The sequence below is a fragment of the Lissotriton vulgaris genome, chromosome 6 (genome assembly GCF_964263255.1).
Source record: "Lissotriton vulgaris chromosome 6, aLisVul1.2, whole genome shotgun sequence".
Taxonomy (NCBI): domain Eukaryota; kingdom Metazoa; phylum Chordata; class Amphibia; order Caudata; family Salamandridae; genus Lissotriton; species Lissotriton vulgaris.
In genome coordinates, this window is record NC_141694.1 from 1,718,380,608 (window position 1) to 1,718,406,467 (window position 25,860).

Below are 25,860 nucleotides of genomic sequence, written 5' to 3' on the forward strand. Positions count from 1 at the left end.
TATGAGCCTCAAAATGGCCACAACAGGTGAACATAGTAAAAGTACTTCTGCACTTGAGAGTCTCTTACTGAAAATAGAAAGAGGACCTCATTGCTAGCTCTACAGATCCCACAAAATGGCTGCCATAGATTAACAGAGAAAATGGACGACCTCCCCTTCTTTTAATCTGAAACAAAAAGAGGACTTCTGTGTTAGTTTTTTACTAATTAGATAACTTAGCAGCCACCTTAGACTGACTTCTCTTTCTCTCGACTCAGCTCTCTCTTCCCCCCCTATAGGGCAACACCCAGCACTACCTTGCTAGATTCTCCCCATACAGGGCAGCATTCTGCTTTGACTTCTCACCACCTGTCGAACATGCTACACTCTCCCCATACAGGGCAGCATTCTGCTTTGACTTCTCCCCACCTGTCGATACCCCGCTATTCAAGTGCCACTTACAAGTTGGAACGCACCAGTAAAGTCACCTACTCCATCACTTACTCCCCCATAACTATCAAAAAAAGCAGCCAAAGGTTTCAAACACAACTTATTAAAATCCCATCTCGAAACACCTATCTCTGACCCATACTTCTCAATGAACAATGGGCTCATTAAGAACAACATTATCTTCTACACCAAAAAGAAGAGCGCAAAGGAGAAAAGCCTTTCTCGATCTCTTTAGGGTCTCTCTCATGAAAAAAACAGTGCACTGTTTCACACTATCTATCCTGCCCTCCCTATTTTTCAATGCAGCAGCCACCATCAATATCTATCATACTGGTATCATCCTCATCCAATCTACTGACAACAACCTCAACTTGATTGATCACATCTTTCCACTCATAAATGCGAGAGTCACTCTATCACACCCCTCCTCTCCATCCAGCCCGTTTCGACATCCGCAACTCCCAGCCGGAGCCCGAAGATAGTCAGAACCCCCAGCTCTCCCCATGTGTTGACCTCAAAGACCTAGTACACACCCCTCCTCCTCACACAATAATTCCGATATTTCCAACCCCCATCAGGATCCGGAAATTAGACAGAACTCCCATCTGTCCCTATCTGCTCCGACATTTACTCTAGACCTCAAATACACCCCACCTAACAACACACTCCACCTTAGAACCACCTTACGCCATAACTCTTCAAATACTCTCACCACCCCCCCGGCACCGTGCAACACCTCCCTCACCGTTTCCACTCTCCATTATGCCCAATTCCTCCGATCATCATGGCAGCCCCACACAAACCCCTCGCCCTGCTCTACCTATCCCTCCCTCCGCCTACTCCTTTACTCTCAGCTCCTCTCATCCGCCCGGCGCCCCTCCTATACCCCCACTGACCCTGGCTTAGCCGCCCCTCAGTCCCCTCCCAGTCCAGCCCTATTACACACCACCCCAGCGACATTCACTCAGAAAGAGCTTTATTCACTGTCCCCACCCCCGTCTCCACCTCAATTGACATTGAAGAGGCTATTACGCCACCCCTCTCCCTGCCCATTCCTCATATAAGGAAACTCTCATGCCTGACCCCAGTCTTTTCCAGATACTCTCTGCCCTTCAACAAGTCAAAGCGGACATCCGAACCCTACACGACCTTATTCTACAACAATCCAAGCCCACTCGCTATTCTCTAGAATACAGTTCTCCCCCACACTCCAAGACGTATAGTCACACCCATCCTCGTTGTGCAAGTTCCCAGGCGCATAGGCCCCTGCGCTGGAGCACTGTTCCGCTTCCTAACGCCACGTCCCTCCCAATCAGGTTGTCAAACCATCTATCGGATTTAGAATTTGGAGCCCTCCTACACACTTACGAGCTACCACACCCTACATGTAGCGTTGAACCTCCAGTTATCGCACATACAGACTCCCGTATTCAATCTATTCTGACTAACACATACAGAACCACCAGACACAACCCCAGAGGCATTGTGGAAAACAACCTCACTAGAATCCCCCTTAAAACCGAACCCACCACAATATCCATCAAGCCGAGGCTAAACTGCTTCCTCCTAAACTGCAGATCCACCTCTAGACATGCAGCTGACATTGCTGACCTACTTATCAATAACGAACCAGACATTCTGATCCTGACAGAAACCTGGTTAAGCGAAACATCCACGCCCATCATGGACCTCCTGTTACCCCCTAACTATGACATCACCAGACTAGACCGATCGGACAGGCCAGGTGGTGGGATAGCCTGCATACACCAGAGCAGCCTAAAAGTGACCAACTCCAATGCCCCAGCCTTTCCCTCTTGCGAATACCTATGCTTTAACATCTCCAACAACAACAAACAAATATTCTCTCTTCACACATTCTATAACCCTCCTGGAGATAACCTCACATTAATAGAACACTTCATGGACATTCTAGCATCTAATGACAGCCAACAAAATAAGCACATTTTCTTGGGGGACTTCAACCTGCACTGGGAAGACCAGAACAACTCAGGGGTAAACAGCCTCAAAGCCTTCCTTGCTGACCTTAATCTTAACCAAATATGTAACAACCCCACTCACGACAAAGGCTCAACTCTCGACCTAATAATCTCTAAAGCTGATGCCACTCAGCTCGAATCGATCCTCCCTTGTGACTGGTCTGACCACCATGTCATTACATTCCAAATCCTAGAAAAGGTTAAACGTCTCCCAACTCAACCCCAGAGAACTAAGATATTAAAGAGGAACCTGAATAACGTCGGATCTGACCTTATAGCATCAGCTAATTCAAACCTTTTCTGTCCCCCTGAAGACTTTGGAGATGTACAGGAACTGACCAATCACTACTTTTATTCAATGAACAACCTTCTTGACAAAATAGCCCCACTTCAACTGAAAAGAACCTCTACAAAAGACTCAAAACCGAGGTTTGATGGGAGACTAAATGAAGACAGACGCTCTTAGAGTCATTGAACGACGATGGAGAGCCCCCCCCTCTGCTGAACACCTCCCGCTTCTTAGAATCTCAAGAAACGCTTATTTTAGAGAGATCAGAAAACCTAAAACCGGCTTCTTCAAGTCTCAACTAGACCAAGGCAAGAACCTCCCCCACAAACTATTCGATCTAATCGAAGCCTTATCAAAGCCTACCAAATCTCCCTAATACCTTACCACTCTCTCTGCCCAATTGTGAAGAATGTTCCTCCTTCTTCGCCTCTAAGAGGTAGGCCATTAAATCAGATCTACTCAAATACCTTCATTCCGTCTCAGACCTGGTAAAGAACCCTTCACTGCCCCTGGCTGGTGCCCAAGCTAACAACCTCCTGAAATTTAAACTAAAAAACAATGCTACTTGGTCCCTCTTCAACACCTACAGTGAGGATACCATTTTAAAGACGCTAAGCTCCTTGAAACCTTCCAATCACTTCACAGACCTGCTCCTGGCAAATTACCTAAAAGACTTTATTCCTCTGTTACTACCACTCTGGACAAAGATCAATAATATGTCCCTCCTTCAAGGATCCATCCCAGACAGCTTGAAATCAGGTCAGGTTTTGCCTATCCTTAAGAAATCAACTGCTGACTCCTCGGACCCAAATAACTATCGTCTGATCTCTAACATTCCTATGCTTACCAAACTACTGGAAACATGCGTTAAAATCCAGCTAACCAACCACATTGATCATTTCAACCTACTTAACCAATTCCATTCAGGTTTCAGAGCAGGTCACAGCACTGAATCAGCCATGAATTATGTATTAGACGACACTCTAAAAATTCTAGACCGAGACGAAGTCTGTCTACTAATCCTACCTGACTTGTCTTCAGCCTTTGACACCGTCAAACATGGCAACCTGCTCGATCTCTTGAAGCACAGAATGGGAATGTCCGGAACAGTATTTAAATGGTTTGCCTATTTCCTCCATAATAGATCACAAAGTTTCAAGGTCAACCAATCCCTGTCCAACCCCATGCCAGTCACTTTAGCAGTTCCGCAAGGCTCCTCCCTCTCTCCCACCCTTTTCAACTTTTTTATGGAACAACTTACCGATCTTCTCAGCCTCGCCAAGATTCACTTCAACATGTATGCAGACGACACCCAAATCTACATCAAGATCCACTCACTTGATGACTTGAAATCGCTCAACTCCACCCTACAAAAACCTAAACATGGTTGGCCGAAAACCATTAGAAACTAAACCCCCCCTAAAACGGAATTCCTCTTAATCGCTCCCCCTAACAAAACTCCCACTATCCTGGAGTGGATGAAACACTTAACAGCCCTCAATGGTCAACCTCTCATTGTGGACTCAGCAAAATCGCTATGGGTAACGCTTGACAGTAACCTAACCATGCAGAAACATATCAGCGCCTCAACCAAAGGAGCTGACTTCCACCTGAAGACCCTACGAAAATTGAAACCCTTTCTGCCCGCACACAATTTCAAACAAGCAGTTCAAGCCCTTGTAATCCCTTGCGTGGAATATGGGGCGGTAACCTTATGCGGCCTCCCAAGGACATCGACAGCACCGCTAAGAGCCACAATCAACTCAGGTGCAAGACTCATCTCGGGCTCCAAGAGAAACTCTCACATATCCCCAGACTTGAGAGCCCTCAACTGGCTATCATTTGAAGCCAGAATCCATCTCAAAATATCTTGTATGACGCACAAGGCCCTCTACCACATCGCCCCACTCTATCTAGCTCAGAAACTAGTGCTTTCTGCGGGCAACAGATCCTCAACGAGTGCCAAGACTCTTCTGCTAAAACCTCAACGATTTGCCAAGAAAAAAACCTATTACCGATCCTTCTCTGGTATGGCTCCTAGGATCTGGAATGCTTTGCCTATTGAAACAAGAATGAACCCTTCCTCTGCCTCAATAGAAGTGAAAGCGATCCTCATGGCTAAATTCACGTGAACTCTATAACTGTTTTTCTGTATTGTATTTGTATGCTGTTTTCTACCCTCCATAGTTTGACCTTCGGTCAGCTTAATCTATGCTACTATTTGCTTTGTATTACTGTGATTAGATCGTGTGATGTTATTTCGTTCTTTCCACGTACGACCTGTGAAGCGCTCTGTTACTCGCAAGAGTCTTGTTCGCGCTATATAAAACCTTCAAAATAAATAAATATAATACCTAAGGCTATAAGATTCCATTCCCCTGCATGCAATGGAGTCAATGATACTCTTGACTGAATCCATTGTCCTGATCCTTAATACCATCCCACTGACAAATCAAAACAGTGCACCAAGAATATAAGCATATGTCTAACATTTTATATTCTTTATCTTAAAAATCTGAATGAGTGTCAAAATAGGCTGAAGGTGCAATACAAGATACAAAATACAGCTCAAAGGATTTGTGTGTTGGGCTACATATGTCCACATAAAGAATACCAACAAAAACATACCTAACATGACACAGAATATCCAGATTAAAGCCAGTGGCATATATTGATATCATAAAGCAAACTATTTACAAGTCCTCATGCAACTGTTTAACTAGATTGGTCATCACACTCATCGGCAGCAGTGACCACCATCCCTTTATTATGAGGGCAATGTCTACTGGACCCACTCGCCTGATACCTTGGAAGAAGATGGGTAAATACAACATGGAGAACAGGGTAAGAAAAGGGGGACAAAACAGATTTAAGAGTGGACAGAGAGTATTAACTGTGAAGAGCTGTACATTTTCTGTCAACAGACACTGATAGATGGACACCTTGCATTGAATGGGTGGCCTGCAGGAGACACGTTACAATGATCATATTGCCTGATAGCTCTTGGAGGACTCTTTTAACAACAGTGTGCTCATCACAACAAGCATGTACTTTTGTCAGTACTATGTGGCGAAGAACATCTCAGTCGTATAACACCTAGCTGATTTGCAGCCCTAAGCAGAGGAGTGTGTAGGACTGGAGTGATCTTCAGGTATTATTCTTAACTGACCACCACCGGTGCTAATCAGGCACAGATGAAACAGAGTCATCTTCATTGGTTTTGTATGTCCCTTTGCTTATCTCATTGAGATCATACTCTCCATCTGTGTCACATGTCATAAGGCCTGTAGCTCTTGCTCACGTTCCGACTCAGGGGACACTTCCTTGCTTTCTGATTACTGATGCTGCTCTTCTCTGTGGGTTCTGTATTGGTCCATGAAAGTAGAGCTTAAAAAGTAACCATCAAGCTACTGACATTAACAAAGTTATTGCAGCTTATTTTATACCACAATAAACTACATATTTTTGACACAACTCAAACATTCAACCATAAGTTCAGACACTAATCTCTGTGCAGCATCAACGGCCTATACTACACCAATGCAACATCAGAATAGATGTAACCTTCATTTTTAGACTGTGTGGTGTACCACACATAATGAAATTCGAAATATATGGCACACTTGAGTAAAACAAGTATTATGCTGATTATCTACCACCCACAGAGCATCCACTAGATTTCCAACATCCATATGCACAGAAAGTAATATCACTGGATTTGCCATCATCCATATGCATAGGATGTGACTCCACTCGGTTTCCCTTCATCCATCTGTACAGGAAGTGACATACCTCCTCTACCTTCTCTTAACCTGCTTAATGGCTGCCACAGCGTGGACATGGATCTGGCACACAGAAGGCATGCCAAAGCAAAGCATGCCTGTGCCTCGAATGTGCCCAGTGCAGGAACCCTGGTCCTTCACCCTCCTGCTTTTACCATGCTGTGACTCTGTGTGCCTTCAACCCTGGCCACTGCTCCACACGCTGCCGCCTCGCCATATCACACAACAACGAGAGAGCTTTCTCATGATCTTCTTGCAAAGTTTCAAGCCCTTAACCACACCCACACTCACCACACCGACAGCACCCAAAACCCCACACTCTCATAAGAACATTGTCCTGAAACTACCCTCTCAACATTCCACACTTGCATGCAGTCTCCTCAACACATGCTCATTCACTAATTGCACCACAGAGATCTGGGACCTGCTGTACAACAATGCTCCTGATCTACTTTTCCTCATGAATACCTGGTTGACCCCAACATCAGCACTTGACAATACCACAGCCGCCCCATGGCTACAAGGTTGTCAGGATACACATCCACACTATCATCACAAGAACACCATCAGCTGCACTACATGCATGGATGTGTCATCCTCCAACATGGAACACCTTTCATTCAAGTGCTAAGCAGCACTCACATCTACAGACTACAGTACTGCGCACCATCTTCACTGATACCATCATGGACTTTGTTGCACCAGCTGCTCCACATGCTAGCAGAAATGACATTCTACTACAAGACCTGAAATGCCAGCTGTAAGACCACGCCAACCCCAACTCAAGAGCACTCATTGAAGACCTTGTAAACCTAGGGCTCACCCAATGAGTAAAGAGACCTACCCACATTGCCGGACTCCTCCTCGATCCTTTTTTCACCAACTTCAGCAACATCGGAGTAGACAAGTTACCTGGATAGACCATGGCCTCATCAAGTTTAGCATCCCAGTTCCAATCCAATGTGCATGCACCAACACCAGTCCAGCAGCCAACAATCTGGAACAGAGGTTGACAAGGACTGGAACACCTCTCTCAACATCCACCACCCGAACAGAGCAGCAGCCTCTACAGAGCGATCAAAAATTTCAACAAGTAGATCACCTCCTGAGCTGACTCAATGGCCCCCTCATACACAGCAATACAGCAAGATCCAGAACCCAGGCCAGTTGGTACACGGAGGAACTCAGGCTGATGAAACGCCACTGCAAACAACTGCAGTGCAAATGGAAACTGATCAAGGACAACACAGACTAGAGAACATTCAAATACGCCCTAAAATGCTATCACCAAATGATCCAGACCAATCAAATGCACCACTCTGGCAGACTGCATTGATGCCAGCACCAACAGAAGCAAAAAACACTTCTCTATTGTGAAAGCTTTGACCTCATCATCGGTGACCTCCAATTCGATCCTCTCCTCGCAGGATCTCTATAACAATCTGTCTCTCAATTCTTCAGCAACAAAATTGCGGCCATTCACAGCAACTTCATCCCACAACCATACCCATCAAACGTCCCAATTACCACCCGATCCTATTCAAAGAACCAATGCTAATTACATGGCCCGTTATCACCCCAGAAGAAACCTCAGTCATCATGAAGTCCATCCACTCAGGGGCCACATCGGACCTCTGCCCTCGCCATGCTTACTGCAGAGGGCTGCGCCTCATCAACACCATGCTCACATCCATTCTGAATGCCTCCACCTCTTCCACATCCTTCTCAGATGCTTGGAAACATGCAACTGTCTTTCCATTGCTGACCCTTCAATGCTTGCCAAATATAGACCGATCTCCCTGCCACCATTCCCCTCCAAGGTCTTAGAGAAAATCATCAACAGACACCTCACTGAATACCTCAATGATTATGAACTCTTTGACACAACTCAGTCTGGTTTCAGACCCAACCACAGCACAAAAACTGCCCTCATCTCTGTATTTAATTACATCCGCATGACTCTGGAAAAAGGAGACATGGAGGCCATTATACTCCTGGACCTCTCTGCAGCATTTGACAGTCTCCCTCACAGACAAGACACTCATTACTCAGATCAAGTTCACTGCCTGCATGACTGGAATAGCCATCTGGATGACGGCCACCTGTCTAAATCTGAACACCAACAAGATTGAAGTCATGATCTTTGGGAAGAGCACATAACCATGGAACTCCAACCGGTTGCCAGCAGAGCTAGAACTGACACCCACTACCCACGCCATGAACCTAAGGATCACCATAGACATCAAACTCAACATGACCGTCTAAGTCAATGTCATCACTACCTCATGTTTCCATACACTGAAGAAACCAAAGAAGTTGTTCAAATGACTACCAATTAGTACCTGGAAACCTTCATGCATGCCCTGGTCACAAGCAAGTTGGACTATGGGAACACCCTCTGTGTCACGATCAACAAAAGAAATCATTGGAATGGTGCAGACCTTGATATCCTCTGGGGTCAGGTTCGATGCCCTAGCTAGGATACCCTCTGTCTTTCTTGGTGGCAGACAAGCCACTGAATGTAGCACCTGGTGTGGTGCTCTCCTTCTTGCTTTGCCAATGTCTCTGGAATGACTTCCTAAACCTTCTACAGCACATGCGATATGTTAGTCATTACTCTATGGCAACCAGAATCTCCAGAGCCGGTGATGTAAATACAGTCACTCAACAACCAATAAATGATCTCATCCACGAACAACACCAACTCTGCAGCCACAGAACTACACCGCTGGATCACCAGCTGTGCAGACCAGCTCGCACCCTTCCGCCACCCCGTCAGACAATGTCCCCTGAAGGCCGCCTAGTTCGCCACCGACCTCTAAGAAGCTAGGCGCTGCTGTAGACACCTCGAGAATCTCTGGAGGAAGAGGAAAACCACAGAAGACCAGAACACCTACAGGAACGCCATGACTGAATACCACCAGCGCATAAGAGCCACCAAGATGACCTTTATCAAGAACAGAATCCACACCAATGGCAGTAACGCAAAATAACTCTTCAATATCATACAGCAGTTCACCAAACCCCCCAGCGAATCCACAGACGTTACACCATCCCAGGACCTCTGCAAAGAGCTCAGCTCCACCTTCCAGCTGAAAATCAAGGCCCTTTACGACAACTTCAGCGAACAGACTCCAGACACATACCTCCTTGCCACCACCGACAACCAGCTCAACCTCACCACCTGGAAACCGGCTTCCACCAAGGTGACCCCCCCACAACCATGAAGAACACCCACTCAGGAGCCCCCACGGACCCCGGCCTGCTGCACATCTACCACAGAGCCGCTGCCGCCATAACAACCGAACTCTGCCGGACCATTGACACCTCCTTCCCATCCAGCATTTTCCCCGACGACTGGCAGAGGTCAAGCCTCTCCAAAAGAAACCCTCGGCTGAACCGACAGACCTGAAAAACTACCGGCCCATCTCTCTCCTTCTCTTCGCAGCCAAAGCCACAGAAAGATTCGTCAATGCCGAGCTCACCACTTTCATTGAAGAGAAAGTCATCCTCGACTCCTCACAGTCCAAATTCCACAGCAACCACAGCACGAAGACCGCCCTCCTTGCTGCTACTGATGACATCCGCATGCTACTTGACCAAGGCCACACGGCTGCCCTCATCCTACTAAACCTCTCTGCAGCCTTTGACACAGTCTCCCACCACACTCGCTGCCAGACTCCATGACACCAGCATACGGGGAACCGCCCTTGACTGGATTCGCTCCTTTCTCACCGGCAGAGCCCACAGGATAAGACTCCCACCCTTCCTCTCCGAGTCCACAGAGATCAACTGCGGAGTAACCCAAGGAGCCTCGCTCAACCCCACGCTCTTCAACATCTACATAACCCCCTCGCCACCATTGTTAGACAGCATGGGCTCAGCATATTATCCTACGCCGACGACACCCAGCTCATCCTCTCCCTCACGAAGAATCCCGAAGACACCAAACTCAGCTTCCAGGAAGAAATGAAAGATGCCGCAGCCTGGATGAACAAGTCAAGTCAAGTCAAGTCAGAGAATTTATATAGCGCACTACCTACCCAGAGGGTCTCAAGGCGCTTAGAAAGGGGAGGAGGATTACTTGTCAAATATCCACGTTTTAAGTTGTTTTCTGAATGCTATGTGGTTCTGGGTGAGGCGAAGGTAAGCGGGGAGTGAGTTCCATGTTTTAGCAGCCAGGTATGAGAAGGATCTGCCTCCCATGGTGGTCCTGTTGATGCGAGGTACAGTGGCGAGGGCTTGGTTGGAAGAACGTAGTTGGCGGGAGGGGGTGTAGAAGGACAGTCGTGAGTTGAGGCATTCTGGTCCGATGTCGTAGAGTGATTTGTGTGCGTGAGTTAGCAGTCGGAAAGTGATTCTCTTATTGACGGGTAGCCAGTGGAGGTCTTTCAGGTGACCGGAGATGTGTTCGTTGCGCGGGATGTCTAATATGATCCTGGCTGAGGCGTTTTGGATTCGTTGGAGTTTCTTCTGGAGTTTAGCGGTAGTACCTGCGTAGAGGGTGTTTCCGTAGTCCAGTCGGCTCGTGACTAGAGCATGGGTGACTGTTTTCCTTGTTTCGGTGGGGATCCAGCGAAATGTTTTTCTGAGCATGCGAAGAATGTTGAAGCAGGATGAGGATATGGCGCTGACTTGTCTGTTCATTGAGAGTGAAGAATCCAGGATGACGCCTAGGTTCCGTGCATGGTCTGTCGGGATGGGTGCTTTTCCAAGGGCTTCCGGCCACCAGGAGTCGTCCCATGCAGAGGGGGATGTACCTAAGATGAGGACTTCTGTTTTGTCTGAGTTCAGTTTCAGACGGCTTTGTTTCATCCATTCGGCAACTTCTTTCATTCCTTCGTGTAGGTTAGTTTTGGCGGTGCTGGGGTCATTGGTGAGAGAGAGGATAAGTTGAGTGTCATCCGCGTAAGAGATGATGTTGAGGTTGTGTTGGCGGGCGATGGCCGCGAGGGGGCTCATGTAAACGTTGAAGAGGGTGGGGCTGAGTGAGGATCCTTGAGGTACGCCACAGATGACTTCAGTGGCCTCGGACTTGAATGGTGGGAGGCGGACTCTCTGGGTTCTTCCGGAGAGGAATGAGGTGATCCATTCAAGCGCTTTTCCTTGTATTCCGATGTTATTGAGGCGTTGTAACAGGGTGCTGTGGCAGACTGTGTCGAATGCTGCAGAGAGGTCGAGGAGGATGAGGGCGACTGTGTCTCCATTGTCCAATAGAGTTCGAATGTCGTCTGTTGCTGCGATGAGGGCGGTCACAGGTGCCTGAAGCTCAACTCAGAGAAGACAGAGGTCCTCACCCTTGGACCCTCTTCCACCGCCTGGGACAACGAATGTCTGACATAATATCGACAGACAAAATATCTACATACAAAAATATCGACATATAAATATCAAAATCAAAAATATCGGAGTTATATCTTTATAAAGGTAAGTACAAAAATATCTGAAAAAAATATTGTAGTACAAAAATATCGAAATTAAAAATATCGTTTTTTAAATGTATTAATAATAATGTAAAAATAATTTTAAAATACATATAATGTTACAAATATTAAATAAAAATATTAAAACATATTTAAACAATAATTAGTAATACATATACATTTAAAATAAATTAAAAAGTCTACATATAAATTAATATATATACTTACTTTTGCAACAGTAGGGAAAACGTTGGATAGCGTAGGGGTAAAAATTACTATTCCCACTCCAGAGGGTGCAACAGTAGGGAAAAACGTTGGATAGCGTAGGGGTTAAAATTACTATTCCTACTCCAGTGGGTGCAACAGTAGGGAAAGCGTTGGATAGCGTAGGGGTTTAAATTACTATTCCCACTCCAGAGGGTGCAACAGTAGGGAAAGCGTTGGATAGCGTAGGGGTTAAAATTACTATTCCCACTCCAGAGGGTGCAACAGTAGGGAAAGCATTGAATAGCGTAGGGGTTTAATTTACTATTCCCACTCCAGAGGGTGCAACAGTAGGGAAAGCGTTGGATAGCGTAGGGGTTAAAATTACTATTCCCACTCCAGAGGGTGCAACAGTAGGTAAAGCATTGGATAGCATGGGGGTAAAAATTACTTCACACACTACTCCCCCTTTAACACACAACACAGTACACATACAAAAAACACAACTAATATAAATATCAATTAATCAATTAATAACAATTAATATTATTAAATTGATGTAATTTTAATTGAACTAATTAACACATATTATTTACCAATTAATTAACAATAAATACCAATAAAAAAATACAATCTCTTCAAATATTTACATTTAATTTTATGACACCCTATTACCTTATAAACACACAACCCACTACACATAAAAAAATCTTATCATTTAATCACGTAATAATTATTAATTACCAATTAATTATTAATTAACAATAAAAAATATTAAATATATTAGCACATAAACTCTAACTAATTTAATTAAATAATTAATAATCTTTTATTACTAATTATTTAATAATTAACAATAACAAAAAATTACTTTATGACCACATTAACTCTAATTATTGTAGTTAACTAATTAATATTAATTAATTACCAATTATTTACTAATTACCAATAACAAAATATTCAATATATTTGCACACTAACTCTAATTTATGTAATTAACTAATTAATATTAATAATTACCAATTAAATATCAATTAACAATAACAATAAATTAAATATATTACCACATTATCTCTAATTAATTGAATTAACTAATTATTATTAATTATTTACCAATTAATTATTATTTAAAAATATTTAAATAAATATATAAATTAATTAATATTATTAAATTACTTCCCACCCTATTTCCCTAGAAACCCACAACCCGCTCTGATACTAAAACGCAAAATGTAAAGTACATTACTAAATTTCAAACATACATTTAATAACATATTTAACAAACATATAAACAACATAATAAAATACATAACACTAAACATAATTTCGATATTTGTAAATTTCGATATTAGTAACATAAAAACGATATTCTGTCTGTCGACATTTTGGACATCGATATTCTATACCATCGAAATTTAAACTACGATATTATTGTATATCGATATTTAAATTTCGATATTTTGTCTGCCTACCGGGACAACACCTGGTGGCATTCTGCCCTCGGAAACCCACCCAATCCATCAGACCATGCCTGAAACCTCAGCATCATTCAAGACTCCTCCCTCACCATGACCCACCAGATCAACACCGCCGCCTCCACCAGCTTCAATCCCTCTGCATCCTCTACAAGGCCATCAAGTGGATCCCCCGGAATGAAGAACGACTGTCACCAACGCATTCATAAACAGCAAACTGGACTATGGTAACACCCTCTGTGCCGTAATCAACAAAACCCTGCTACACAAGCTTCAAACCATACAGGACACCACGGCCAGACTCGTCCTTGAAACCCAATGACATGAGCACATGACCCAGCACCAATATGACCTCCACTGGCTCCCCATCAATAAGAGAATAACCTTCAAGCTGCTCACCCACGACTACAAATCCCTCCACAGCATCAGACCCAAATACCTCAACAAAAGAGTCTCCTTACACAAACCCAAAAGAAACCTCTACTTCGCCGACCTCCCCCTGGCAGAGACCCCACTCATTCACAGAACCAGAGCAGGTGGAAGAGCCCTCTCCCACGCCTCAGCAAAGACCTGGAACGAGCTCCCAGTCAACATCAGATGCTCCCCCACTCTGCACACCTTCAGGAAGAGCCTCAAGACCCGGCTCTTCGACTGATCCGGAGCTGCTCCCCCACCTCCCCCTCCCCAGCACCTTGAGACCCTCACGGGTGAGTAGCAGGCTGACAAAAAACCTGATTGATTGATTGATTGATGCAGAAGGAATTGGGTGTCACTTAGCATTTTCCATCATTTCAGTGCACCAATAAATCACATTGTCTCACAAGTTAGCATCCAAAAAGTGTGTACATTGAAAGTCACCTGCCCTGCATGATAGGTGGCAGGGATGTCAGCCTTCAAAGGAATGGGTGAATGTAATGGACAGGATGTAGGAATATCCACTGTAAAAGGAAAGGGTCATCTCCTCTCCAAGTTGACCAGCGGCAATGTCAGCCGTTACAAAAACAGTTCAATGAGCCAGGCATGATGATTGTCTCACTGTGAGACATCAATTTGAAAATAAGCCTTCTACATACAAACAATTTTGTGAAATTGAAATTATATGACATTTTAAAAACTGTTGTGAATTTTATGTCAAAAGAAATTCGGAAATTGTGTGAATTTTGCTGGCACAATTACAATTTTGCTCAGGCCTAGTTGCAATATTTGTGACATGTCCTCTAAGACATACATTATTACATTGATGACCACACATGAGTATTATATTCCTCCATGTATTTGTACTGTGGTTGTATTCATTTATGTCTGGGTTAATTTCCTAGACATGTGTTGATTGTGTTAGTGTTTGAAATACGGTACACATTGGAAACAAGTTAGAAATGTAAAACACAAGTCGTTTTCATAACAGGTGAACACTTGATAACCAACAGCAATTGTGGCAGAAACGTTGACCGTTCATTGTGTGCAGGGGACATTTTTTTATGTTTGACATTACCAGAACAGGTGGAGGAATGTGTGCACAATGTCTTATACCAGGGGATGTGATGCACACCAGCTATGCATGGTACGTTATGTGCCAGTTTATGAGCAGTGCAGCTTAACTTTGTGCATGGCATATGTCTGTTATGTCAGCTTGCCATGCAATTTACTAACCTGCCAAAGTATTTCAGATGCTTATATTGAATGTCATTATGTTATCAACATGTCATGTCCTGCAGGTCAACCAGTGTACACTATGTGAAGGTCACAAGTAGAGATCAAAGACATGCAAGAACAACATATTATTACATTTTACAAGCTGAGTTGGAGATTAAAGGAAAGTCTTGAGTCAGAGATACAAATTAGGGCTAGTATTATAAATAGGGAACATTCTGCCAGTTTGCACCATGACGCACCTTTCATGGTGCCACCTGGGATGCTGCACCCTATTACGATGAATTGTCTGTCCCCAGGGCATTCGTGAACTTGTGTTGCCCTGGGGACAGCACATTACATGAAATACACAGTGGCTGCTTCCAAGCTGCTCATTGTTTCTCTGTACAGGCAGCAAGCTGCCTGCAATTTAAAGATGGTGCTGAGTTTCCCTTGCAGGTGGGTACAGCCAATGACTGCCCCCGCTTGCAGGGGGATATCTGTGGGGTCCAAGGGATCCCCTGTCCACCCATCAGAGGGTTGCACTGAGGGGCACGCTGTCAGTAGGACACCTTTTAGTGGTGCACTGTCAGTGCACCTCCTAACAGCATGTTTGCCTAAGCGGCCAGGTGCGTTACAAGGCAGGGGGGCAGAGGCAAAGTGATTCCCTCATTTGCATGGGACCATGCCTCAATGCAGATGAGCCAGCACCCTCTCATAATAGCACTGCCACTACATGTGCACCTGACTATCAGTTTTACAGACAAGGCCACACAAGTGTCTGCGGACCTAGGGGTGCACAAAGTGGGTGAGCACGCCAATTGCGAATATGGCTCAGGATGGTCATGCCACCATTAGTGAAGATCCTGTCAGTGCTGAACTTCAGTGGACTTGGATCTTTTGAGTGATATGTGGGGGAAAGGAGTAGAATGTATCAAGCTACTTTTCCTCTGTGTTCTCCCAAGTCCTATATGCCATGATGGGGTATGTTCATGAACGCATTTCAGTTCCTATGGTTTCAGGCTTCTAAATGATATGATGGGTGAGTTCTATCAGTCTGGATGTATACCACATGTGATGGATGCCACTGACTGCACATACATTAGACTGATCCCATCAAATGAACGTGAGCATGTTATAGCAACCCGCGACATTTCTACTTCATCAATGTCTATGTGTTGCATTGTGACAAACTCTTCTTCGACAAAATCTGTGCCTGATTCTCTGGTTCTGCACATGATGTAGTGCTGCAGGACAGCAGCGTATTGCAAAAAATGACAGACTTTGCACCAAGGAGGACATAACTGTCTTAAGTGGCATGGTGGAAAAAATCTATGGCCCTAGAACTAAAACCCAAATAATTAACAGTGGTTGGGATTAATTGAAGAATTCTCCCCAACAATTTTTTTTTCTAGCTGATGTATATGTGTCTGTGTGATGTGTAATTTGTTGACAACATGCCAACCCACTGGCTGTAATGAGGGAAATTGCTCACACATGTTCTACCTCATACTTAATTGTTTATATCAATCCTATGTAAAAACATGACACTGTCATTTCATACAGTAGATGCTTGTGATGTATTTGATGTTTTTGGGATTCATCATAGCCATGTGCAATATATTATTTGATGTGCAGTCATGATGAAATGTCCTTATTGTTTATGGTAATGTGCCACAGTTGTAGCTCATTTTCACACATGTTCATTTGCAGAGGCTTTGAAGTGAAGGTTGAACACATGTATGTGTTTAAAATCAGTATCATTCTAACATTGCAGTCATGATATGCTGATGTCAAGGGACAATGAAAGTGCAATGGGATAGATGGGATAGCTTTAGTACGCCACCATTTATCTAGAGGGAAAAATGTACAATCAGAACATTGTAAAGTTGGTGACTAGACACAAAAGTTCAACTGTGTTTCTTTACAAACGGACCACTGATCTAGTGAAGTGAAGCTACCCATGAAGAGACACAACAGGTCACAGACAATTAACTTGAGGTAATGGTAGATGAGACTTTGGTAGCCAGGATAGAGCTATTTGACACTGAGATGTAGGCTACCAGACTCAGCCAGCCAAAGGCAAGGTGAATCAGAATTGTGCACATGGTGAATCCTTTATTCCTATTGCAAGGTACACAGAACACGTTTTTGCCATTTCTATTTTTTGGTGAAGTGATGGGAGTCAATGTCTACTTCTTCAGCAGAACAAACCTTGTGTAGAAGTAGTGGAAAAGTAGGATCTTCATTGTAGCATGCAACAGTCTTAGAGGTGGAAGCTCTGATGGAATAGATACAGCTGTATTGTCTCAAGCTGGATCTCAGGCATGGCTGGACAAAGAAGTAGATGTGTCACTGAATGTTAACACCATGCCTACCACTGCCTGCCTGAGCTTGGTTGAAGTTGTCTAGTGTATCCCATCTTTCAGACGGTGGAGCTCAACATAGTGCTTCAGGATTTCATTCTGCGTCTAAAAGCAGGTTCTTGACATCTTGCAAGTGTACGTCATGTGCTTTACCCCAGGGTAGTGCAGACATCAAACCACAGGATAATAAAGAAAACAATCTCAAGCCCTACCACCTCCTCTTCCTCAATCGCTCTGGTTCGATGGCATGAGTACTGGGGGCTCAGTGCACACTGAGCTGCTCTGGCAATGCATGGTAGGTTATGCCTGGTATTGGGGTGGTTCACTGAACAGAGATGGCATCAGGACTCACAGTTCTGGTACTGGCGAGGCTTGCTGAACACAGGCAGGTACAAGTATCACAAAGTCGGTACTGGGGGTTGTCTTGCTGGTCCTTGGTGGCCACATGTGTCCTGGAGCTGGTACTGGATGTTCTGTGCTAAACAAAGGATGGGTATAGATCTTACTGAGTTTGTAATAGGGGTGACCACATGCTTAACTGTACTACAAATGGCCCAAGTCTTACATTTTGGCTTTCTGCTGGAACAGGAGTACATTTCTGTGACATCAGATGTGATGCAATTCTTGTTCATATTTGTGTACACACTTCTTTTTTATGAAAGTGATCATGGTCTAAAGTGGGAGTTTGTTTTAAAAACAAAAACTCAATGGCCAGCACACCCTAGGAGTTTTCTCACAGGGTGTCGGAGTCATTATTTTTTTCCAGCCCCTCTATACCAGGTTTTTACTGGCTGCGATGGACAAGAGAAAAAACCTATACAGGGCAGGTAGTGTAATGTCATTCCTACTGGCTGTATACCGTTGGGCTGTCAGAAGAAGTATTCCATCAACAGAGCCAGTGTGGGCTTCATTGGTGGAATATTCCTCTATGGAATACGTAAGGTTCTTCCATCTCTAAAGGAGGTGGGCACCCAAGGTTTTGCCAGGCCGGGTTGCCACCAAACTCTGAAGTGGGTCCATTGTTCTTTTTTCCTGTCTTCCGCTGTCGGAAACAAATTGCAAAGATGTGTGATTGTGTTATGATCCTGGCTTGGCTGCTGCGTATTTAGGATCTTTCTGCTGCAACACAAATGTGGAGTAATTTACCTGTTCTTGGAGCTAGGGTCATGCAACCAAGCTCTTTCTCATGGTGTGACATGTTACGCACCTGGAAATGCACTTTGGCGCCGTGCAACGGGATATGGAGTGCTATACAAATGGAAACACTACAACTTCTACGATATGAATAAATAGCAATCCTAGGGACACTCAGGGCGTTGCCTCTCAACCTCCCAGAATGTGGACCTTTGGCTGGGGTACTAATGAACAAAGACTTTGAGGAAGAAGCCTTCGTCTAACTTCAGTAGCATCTGTACTGCTGTGTTCTAATGCTTTGAAATAGACTCGTTGTTATAAACTCGTTGGTGTCCGAGCAATGAAATGAATTGTGTAGAAAATTATATTTTTGGTGTCAGTGGGCACTTGTAGGCCTGGGGAAAATTGGAATCATGGCCGCGCAATTTGCATAATATTGGGAATTTTGCATTACCTTTGTTACACAAAATTCTCAAAATTGCACCCCTATGCCAGTTCATAAAATTTTGCGGCATTCGCTGCAAAATTTTACAGACACTGCTTCAAATCATGCAAACGGTTAGAAAGCGAGTGTATGTTGCTCTCGACATTTGTGTTTTTTTGCTGTCAAATGCATTTTGATACCAGGATTCTTTTCATGCTACAGTAAAGCACATGACTATGGACTTCCATGTCACATAACTACTTGTAATTTCACTTAATTTTCCCAAAATTCCACATTACACAAAAGCAAATTATGTGAATTTTGTAAACCCTTAGCAACAACCTACCCAGAGTTTTCTCCCACCAAACAGCCTGCTTTTTCATAACATTACAGTACAACTTAATCGGTGCAGACATAGGATGTTGCCCATGGGGGAACTCGTATACATGATCTTTAACTCCCTTCCCTTCAACAACATAAAAACACTTTGTCTCAGCTTCTATGACAGAGGACACATTATAAAAGCTCTGCCCTTTCGAATTAGTTTAGTTAAGTTAGCAAATGTGCATCATACAAGCTATTCAAGTAGGAATGGCTCTATCCCTCAGCCATTTCTCCTGCCTGATGGATCACCAAGTATTAAACATGCCGGAGTCTTGTATTATCACTTCTATTGAACTATATAAATACATTAGGAATCAAGGGTTGTATGACACAACCACACTTTTCTTTCCCACGTGTTGTAGGGCAGACTAACAAATGCATCTGAACCAAGCATTCCCTTTACAACGCATGTCGTTGCAACTACTTGCCTTAGGAGGGGTGCTGAACTTTTGAATAGTGTAATTTACTATTCCAACTCCAGTCGCCACAACAGTAAGGAAAGCGTTTGACTTCAAAGTCTAGCGCCGCTTTACCTAACGCATTTTGTTGTAATGAATTGCATTTTAAATGGAATGCGTGATTCAGATGAATTAATTGTTCCTCCTGCGTTTCAAAGGCAACACGCTGATCAGTGGTTTCGGTATTTGCTGTTTCCTGGAATCAAGTACCTTCTACACTGTGTACTCCTCTCAAGCTCTGTGATATTTAGTGGTGACTGTTATGTGAACAAGGCTTGGAAAGCCAAAGATTCTGGCTTGCACTCCATGAAAGCCCTGTGGAGAACTACTCTGACTGCCACCATCAGGAGGAGAGGGTTGGGCTAGTAAAGGAAGTGTGGCTGTAAGCATTTAGTCTGAAACACTTGTCAGAACTACACATGCTGTGGGGCGTGGCTTGAGCGCTGACGAAAATGGGAGCGGACTAACCTCGCTCCGAATCGAGATCACCCTAACAACGAAGGGCGGCTGATGGAGTCACCTCACAGCGTTTTTTATGCCAGGGGCGGATGTCGGAGTATCCGCTGAACACAAGGATCCCCTTTCTTTGCCTCACGGATCCTGCAATCGCCCGTAATTTATTTCAGAAATGCGCCGCGTTCCTGAGAGGTTTGCGGCCGCCATTTTGTGCATATTGCGGCTCCGTATTAACTCAATACCGGTCCCCATGCAGTTAACGCCGTATTTTTTGCATCTTGTGTCAGTTGCCTATCAGTTTTCATACCTCCACCTTCGAATAGCCTGCAAACTAACTTTAATGTGAGGTGAAATTCCTCACATAAACATTGAGAACGCCATTTTGTGAGCCTTTAACCCTCTTTACTCAGGTTAAGGTTTTCTCCTCATAGGGTTTCGCTTCGATTTCTGAGTAGGTTCTCTGATTCAGTAACACTTTTCAACTGTTTATAAGTGTTTGATCATTACATTACCAAGCCAAATGGTGATTATTGCTCTGCTTCACAATTTTCTGACTGATATACTTCTGTTTGGTGAATTACCTTTCTACAGTCTGTTCTATGCCAGAATTTCACGTTCCAATATACTGATCGCCATAGCTGGGTTGGCAAATGTACGGAAATTCGAATTCTGATGTAAGATACATAATTTAACTTTTGTGCTGCATATTTCTGGAGGTTTCAGCGTTTCAATAATTTTTATATATGGAGCCTTCTTCCTCGACGAGTCAGAAATCAAATTCAACAAACATGCCTTCTTCTTGCAAAGACCTCAACCTGGCCGCTCCTCCTAAACGACATAAGAAAGAGCCTATTTTGCCTACCAAGTTGCCATTACCCATTACTATGGAAGACCTTATGGAGGAGATTAAGTTGTTGAAACCATTTGTTATTGACACTAATGCTACCCTTCAGAGGCTAGATGAGAAATGGTCTAATTTGGATTCACAAGTGTCTGTGATGCAACAGAGAACTAGTGATGCTCAGGATTTGATACCTCAAGTAGCGGCCATGTCCAAAGAGATTGCTTTTCTCAAGATGCAACCAAAAGACTTAGAAAATTGCAATGGGTGCAATGACCTTTGAATTTATGGTATTCCTGAGGGTAAAGAAGGGTCCGACATGCTGGCCTTCCTAAAATTACACATTCCAAACATTGTTGGTCTCAAGGATGGCACCAGTCTCAATTTACAACGTGTTCATCACATTGGGTCCAAATCTGCAGATTCATCTTCGTCATCGTCTGTACATCGTCCTCGAGGGATAATTGTTATTTTTTTTAAATACACTTTGATGTTAATGGTCCTTTCAGCAGCAAAATCGAGGAAGCAGATGTGGTCTGGTCAAAAAATCTTCTTCTCTCAAGACCTGGCCCACGCCACTGCTGCTCATCGTAAAGACTTCCTTTCTTTTTGCCCGGCTCTTCAATCCATGAACGCCAGATATGAACTTGTTCACCCCTGTTTTTTCAAAGTTACTTATAAGGATAGATCTTATTCTTTTGATCGCCCTGAAGATCTGCGACAATTCATATCACGCCATAAAGGGGATGACATAGAATTTGGAGGGCCTTGAAAAATATTGTTGTTCTGTTATATGTCTGTTCTTTCTGACATTAATATCGCCATTCAAATGTTCTGAACATTGTTCTTAGATATGTTGTTATAGTTCATGACCTGAAGTAGTTGTTCTCTCGGATTATCTCATGGAATGTAAAAGGTCTGCGAAATCCTGATAAAAAGCAACTGGAACTTACCCATTTATCTAAACTCCAATGCAAAATTGCTATGTTACAAGAAACCCACCTTAATGAGAGTGATGTTAATTCCCTTTAAAAGCAATGGGTAGGTCATGTTTATTGTTCTCCCTCTAAAGAAAGAAAAAATGGTGTTGTAATACTTTTTCACAAATCTGAATCCCTCATGATAGAAAAAGAAGAAAAAGATGAAGAAGGTTGTTGGCTCCTTCTTCATACTACCATTAATGGTTCCCAGGTTTCTTTACTTAACATTTATGACCCCACAGGCATTGAGTCACAATTTTGGCAATCCATGTTCCACACTTTACATGCATGCACGAGCCCTAATCTCAAGGTGAGTGGTGATTGTAATCAAGTCATGGACCCCTTCAGAGACAGGAAATCCCCCTCTAAGAACATCCCCAATAAAAGGCAAAAAACCTTTGTTAGGACCATTTCTGCAAGGGGTCTGGTAGTACCAGACACGCAAGTGAATTGAAGGAGTACTATACAATCCCTTTTGGCAATTGAAAAGAGAAATGAAATTAGAAGGACCCTTAAAAATAGATTGAGTCTTAATTAACTTAGATCTTCCTTCTTCGTCTCCCGAATCTCATCGTTGGCGTTTTAATAATTATCTTCTTTAAGATCCAACCTTTCTCAGCTGATTTAAAGATTTTGTCTCCGAATTCTTTCATCTCAATTCTACTCCGGATATGCCTTTCTATATTGTCTGGGATTCCTTTAAAGCTACAGCTAGAGCACTCATTATAGATTATGTAGCTATAAAAAGGAAACTGTTTCGCAAAGAATTAATCTCTTTACTTTCTTCTATTAAAAAATTAGTCCACGCATATTATTCATCTAAGAATGCTGACTCCCTTAAATCCTTGATTAAAGTAAACTAGATTTAAATAGGAAATCCACAGAAGAGGATTCGGGACATTGTTAAAAATAAATTGTAAATTTTATGGCGGTCGTAGCCAAGCTGGTAAGCTGCTGGCCAAATATTTGAAGGTGAAATCTCAATGATCCAGAGTTAAGATTATTGACGACCATGACATTCCTCATTTCGAAGATGAAGAAATATTAACTTGTTTTACAGATTTCTATAAGACCCTTTACACTCCTGAATCTTCCCCTTCTGATGCCAATTTGGACTCCTTTTTTTAATTCATTACCTCCTCGCTCTTCCCCTCTTCCTGATTGCTCTATGTTAGAAAGAGATATTTATGAGATTAAATCTGCCTTCTCCATTTTACCTAAAGATAAGGCTCCTGGTCCTGACGATCCTACTGCTGAGTTTTATTCCTGTTTTTCATCTGTTCATTTGTAGTGGTGGGCCTCAGCAAGGCCTACCAGTGCTAGGGGTTCGCACTTCTCTGCACAAGTCCTCAGACCAATAGGATAGAAGTTGGCACCGGAAATGGAATAGAAAACAAAATATTTATTAACCTCATGAGGTGGAACTACATTCACACAACACCCTTCGGTAGTGTATGAAGTAGCACACTGAATGGAAGGAGCTTGGTCCTTTTATACCCACACAGTGGCTCAAAAGAAGGTGGTACAAGTACAACAATAAGGTTTTAGGTACATATAAGGTCATACAGAAAATGCACAGTCAACAAGTGGGAGGAGCTAACAGTTGCTAATTCTGGTGAACACATCCTGACAGTTACAGACTAACAGCAGCTGCATGGACAGCTACAAACTCAACTGAGCATATGCGAAGCAGAAGAAGCTACATATTGGTGGAGAAGTGTGGCTCAGTGGTTAGAGGCGGCAGACCCAGAAGCTGAGATCGGCCGTGGACCAGGGTTCGATTCCCCGCCTTGGTGGGTCTCGGGCTCAAAAATTCCACGGAGTCGACAATTCTCGCTCTGGTGCCTACTCGACTCACGGGGTCACACTCTGCGACTCTGGGCAATAGCTTGCTTAATCTCCACTACGGCCCCTCGCGGCGGGATGCCTGGCTTTCACCTTGTGGATACCCGGCCGTGGTATCTCACAGGGGAATACCAGGACGGGTTCCCTAAGCAAGCGCCTTGAGGCCCCTGGGTTAAAGCGCGCTATATAAATCGAAGCACATTTACATTTACATTTACATATAACCTGTCTCTAGGCAGATTCCAAGAGCAGACAACAGCAAGGTAGGACAGAGCACATGGCACGCACGTGGTAGCACATGGCAAACAAAATGGCTGCCAGAAATACAAAATGGATTCCACAAAACGGATAAGATAACCTCTAAATACAGGATGGCTTCTGCTAATGCTAATCCAATCGCTGCCAATTTACAACACTTCTGCCCCACATTTTATCTCTTTTTTAATACTTTGCTCCAAATGGAGAGGCTAGAGGTTCTTTTCTTGAAGCTATGATCTGTCTCATTACTAAAATAGATAAAGATCCCTCCCGATGTGCTAATTATCGCCCTATATCTTTGATTACTCTTGATTGTAAGCTATTTGCCAAGATATTAGCCCTCTGTATCAATCAAGTCCTTCCGGACTTAATTAGTTTTGAACAAACAGGGTTTGTTAAAGGACGGATTATTACCGATAATTCCAGAACTTTCCTTAATATAATTCATATTGCCTCTAAGAGTCTCTCCCCTATAGCCGCTGTAACCTTGGTTGCGGAAAAAGCCTTTGACCGCGTTCACTGGCTTTTTATGATGCGTGCTCTCAGATGGCATGGTTTTGGCCCTTCTATTCTTCCCTTTATTAACTTACTATATGACTCTCTCAGTTTTCGTTAATGGCTCTCAATCTTCTTATTTCCCTTTAGAAAGAGGCACTCGTCAGGGATGCCCTCTTTCCCCTTTACTTTTTATCTTTTCTGTGAGCCCTTTCTACATTCTTTATAACACTCCCCCTCCTTTCGAGGTTTTATACACAAATCTGTCGAAATAAAATGTACTGCTTACGCAGATGATATTATGTTATATGTCTCTGATCCCTCTACTTCTTTGCCTGCATTTTTTACTGATATTCTCTCATCTTATGCAGCTCTGTCAGGATAGAAACTGAATTTTTCCAAATCTGATGTGCTCCCTTTAAATAAATATTGTCTAAAAAGTATGTTTGAGGGTATCGATTTTAAATGGAATACTAATAGCATTACTTGCTTAGGGATTAAATATTTTTCTACCTTTGCAAACATGAGTCAGGTAAATTTGGAAAAGGTTTTATCTAAAGTTAAAAGTATGGCTGACAGATGGTCTCCCAGCTTTTTTTCATGGTGGGGTAGATTAGACACCATCAAAATGATGTTCCTCCCGGTTATTAATTTCTATTTATATATGTTACCTGTTACAATACCTTTGACATTTTTTAAAAACCTCAATATCATTTTGAATAAATTTCATAGGATTAGTCGGAAAGCTTGTATTTCTTTGGCCCTTCTCTCTGCTCCTAAAGATCGGGGCGGTGTCCAGTTATCTAACTTTCAACAATATCATTCTTCTTTTTTATTACACCAAATGCTACCGTATATCTCACCGGTGGAAGGACCTATCACCTCAATCTGGCACAGATTAGAGAAATCTCTAATTTCTCCTTTCCCCTTCTCTTTTAGCAGGTTTTACTCATCCTCCTCGATCTTTTAACTGTCCAACGATTTCAAAATG